At 37.5% G+C, this 3946-nt stretch overlaps 1 protein-coding gene across 1 annotated transcript in view; it reads right to left on the reverse strand.

Annotated features, from left to right (window-relative positions):
- The window catches only part of LOC106459147, a 250810-nt gene that overhangs the window by 7533 nt on the left and 239331 nt on the right, over positions 1-3946 (reverse strand). The window lies entirely within an intron of this gene.

Genomic DNA, 3946 nt, shown 5'->3' on the forward strand with positions numbered 1-3946 from the left:
ACAAACAAACAAACAGGCTATGCGAAGAAAGCCATAATGAAGCTTTGCATGAAAAATCTAACAGAAGCTTTCCAGAATGTTTTTGGTTTTCTTGTAAGTTATTTTACTAAGAAAAAAAAACAAAAACTAAAAAATAACTTTTATTTGTAAGCTTTTGTATTATTATTCTAGGAAGCTTAAAACTTCCAATGATCTTTCTATAAAGCAATCATGATTTCAAACCATTTCAACCTTTTGACATCATAACGTAAATTTAGGTACTACACTACAGATGTCATTGGGAAAAAAATTGTGCAAAACAAATGGGTAATGATGCTGTTTCATCAGTATCATTAGGCTCTAGTTTTACTGTTAAGTAACTCAGAACGAACTGTTACTAAGTAGGCTGTAGGCTCCTTTCGTGTTATCAAATATTTACAATATCAGCAAGATCACTCCTCTTGTATAACTAAACCCTATCATTACCAAGTGACTCCTGTTTGATCTTCTCAGTAACAGCAGTGAGCTCCTGTTTCGTTACTTCCTTCAACCTCTCTTGTATTACTAAATCCTCTCACAAAGGAAAGGGTCAGTAGTGTTACTTAGTATTCTTATCAGCAACAGACTCTCATTATGTTCCTAAATTTGTTCAGCATGGCAAGCTTCTGTTTTACTACTAAATCCTCTCAATACCAGCAAGATCTTGTGTTACTAAATCTTCTCAGTAGTTGTAGGCTCCTGTCGTGTTATTAAATCATCTAAATATCAATAAACTTATGTGTTACTAAATATTTTTAAACTTATAGGCTCTTTTCGTTAATAAGTCCCCTCAGCAGAACTATGGTTCTGACGTTACTAAGTCCCCTCAGCAGAACTATGGTTCTGACGTTACTAAGTCCTCTTAGCAGTACTATGGTTCTGAGGTTACTAGGTATTCTCAGCAGAACTATGGTCCTGACGCTATTAACTTCCCTCAGCATCACTATGGTCCTGATGCTACTAACTTTCCTCAGCAGGACTATGGTTCTGACGTTACTAATTCCTCTTAGCAGCACTATGGTCTTCACGTTAGTTACTAAGTCCCCTCAGCAGCACTATGATTTTGACTCTATTAAATCCACTTAGCAAACTGTGGTTCTGCCGTTAATAAGTCCTCTTAGCAGCACTATGGTCTTGACGCTACTAAATTCCCTGAGCAGCACTATGGTCCTGATGCTACTAAATTACCTGAGCAGCACTATGTTTTTGACGTTACTAAGTCCCTTGAGCAGCATTATAGTCCTGGTGCTACTAACTTCCCTCAATAGCACTATGGTTGTGACGTTACTAAGTCCCTTGAGCAGCACTATGGTCCTGGTGCTACTAACTTCCCTCAATAGCACTATGGTCTTGACGTTACTAAGTCTTCTTAGCAGTACTATGGTCCTGATGTTAGTAAATCCTCTCAATAGCAACTGGATCCTGCTGTTATTAAATTTACTTGATAAAAAGTATTGTGTGTATTTATTAGATTTGCATTCTCTTTTATTTACCCATTCATGTCGACCACCGTCTATATCTCACTTTTAATAATCCTAAGCAGTTTAAGCTAAATTTTATTAAATCTGTGTCGTAGTTTAACCTGTCTGTTATTCCGATAAGCTTGCTATCGTGATGGGAATTTCAGATAAGGAAATGCGATTATTTTCTTCAAAAAAAAAGGTTTTAATATGATAAGAAGACCTGGACAGTTTAAACATAAAAATGTAAAACAAATAAGCTTAAAAAACAGATAAAAAGAGATCAATATGTTCGTTCTTCCCATGCGCTTTACTTATCTGCCTCGTTACTTTAATGTTGTCTCGCAGAAAGAAAATAAGTAAACGGCCTTAGAGAAATTTTCTACGTCCGTTCCTTTCAGCCTCGCAGCTTCCAGAAAACACATCGACTGAGAAATCCATTTTGCTGATGAAATGCAAATAGGGATAAAGTGCAAACTATTCATTCTGCTAGCGTGGATAACGACTGCACGTTACAGAACCACTCATACAGTCACACACGCAAACAGCCAGAACACCTCTCAAGGGAACTGAAAAAAAACAACAATTGTTCAACATTCTTTTCCGTTACTGGTTTCAGGAAGGATTGTTCGTTTCGGGTATTCGCGCAATGCTACACAAAGGGAATCCCTGCTAGTCGTCCTTAATTTTGAACTGAAAGACAAGAAGGCAAGCAACTATCAATACTATCCCCCGTCAACTCTTGGGCTGCTCTAATTTAATAGTGAGATTTTAACGTCACACTTATAACGTACCCATGGGGCCAAAGTGCAAAACGCGAAATTGTTTGCGATAACAGGAAACGAACCGTGTACCTTCAGATCTACAGTCCTGTACCCTAGCCACTAACCCACGGCCAGCCCAATCGCAAAGGAACACATAAATATTGTAGTTTTTTTTTCTGATATCCTGTTTGTTTCCAAAGGTTTTGAGATAAACCAAAAATTTCTGTCTATCGTGATTTTTGGGTAAGGCTTGTGCTATATGATAAGACTAACCAAATTAAGTTCAATGAAGTTTCCAAAGAATGATATGGCTAATAGCATTGAATAAAATCCAAAACATATAAACTCTTATTATATTAAGTTTAAGCTTTCAGTAATTCACAAAAATATGGGATCGACAAAAAAAAAGGATAAATAACCGAAATAAATCCCGCAAAGTTGTAATCCCTTATATCACGGTAACTGATCTAAAAACAAAGCCCTTTTATTAATTTTGTGCAAAGCTACTCGGGATGACTTACGCTAGCCGTCCCTAATTTTGAAGTGACAGAATAGAGGGAAGGCAGCTAGTCAACACCACCCACCGCCAACTTTTGGACTACTCGTTACCAATGAATAATTGGATTGACAGTCACATAATTACGCCCCCACGGCTGAAAGGGCGAGCATCTTCAGTGACGGAATGCGAACCCGCAACCCTCAGATTGCGAGCAAGTGCCCTAGCCTCCACGCCATGCAAGGCCTTTTGCTGCAGGAGTATACCAATACAATTGAAGGATAGGTGATATTATAATCATTTTAGGACACTTTCAATATATATAAATACTTTAATTCTGCGTTCTATAACAAAGCTTTTTGATTTTATTTTCACCCAGAAGCAAGCACGAAGAAAAGATAGTTCATTTAACCAATCAAAAGGAATAGTTAATGCTCTCTGTTTAATAATAAAGGAATCTGTAATGATCCCTGTTTAATATAAAGGAATCTGTAATGCTCCCTGTTTAATAATAAAAGAATCTGTAATGCTCCCTGTTTAATAATAAAGGAATCTGTAATGCTCCCTGTTTAATAATAAATGACTCTGTAATGCTCCCTGTTTAAAAAGACTTACTCGTAGATCAGGGTCAGAAGTACAGAATACAAAGTTTAAGACTTAGATAAGGACAGTACATAGAGTAAGTCTTGGTTTAGGACTAATACCAAACACTAAATACAGGGTGGGGCAAAACTAATGCACCACCACGATTGTTGTTACTTCCACCCCTTAAAGCTGCTTGAAATGTGCAACATCAATATCATGTAACAATGTTATATGAGGGCCACTTCTACGCATTCTTCCAAAATTACAGACAAGCAAACCAATCATTATAGCAAAAGAAAACGAGATAGTTAGGTGTTCTTCTTCTACTCGACAATGCACGTCCACATGTGGCACGTTTGACGCAACACACGATTATGGAATGAACGTTGCTTCGTCTTTTCTCGCGCGTACTGCGCGTAAACCATTTTTGGACAGAACTGTCTCCGGTGATGAAAAATAAATTCTCTATGCAAATATTAAATGCCTAAAACAACGGCTCAGTCCTAGACAAAAACCACTTTCGTCAATCGGAAAGGTGTTCTTCTTCACGACAATGCACGTCTACATGTGGCACGTTTGACGCAACACAAGATTATGGAGTTAGATTGGGAAGTTTTCCCCCA

This window comes from Limulus polyphemus, unplaced genomic scaffold (assembly GCF_000517525.1).
Source record: "Limulus polyphemus unplaced genomic scaffold, Limulus_polyphemus-2.1.2 Scaffold26, whole genome shotgun sequence".
Lineage (NCBI taxonomy): Eukaryota > Metazoa > Arthropoda > Merostomata > Xiphosura > Limulidae > Limulus > Limulus polyphemus.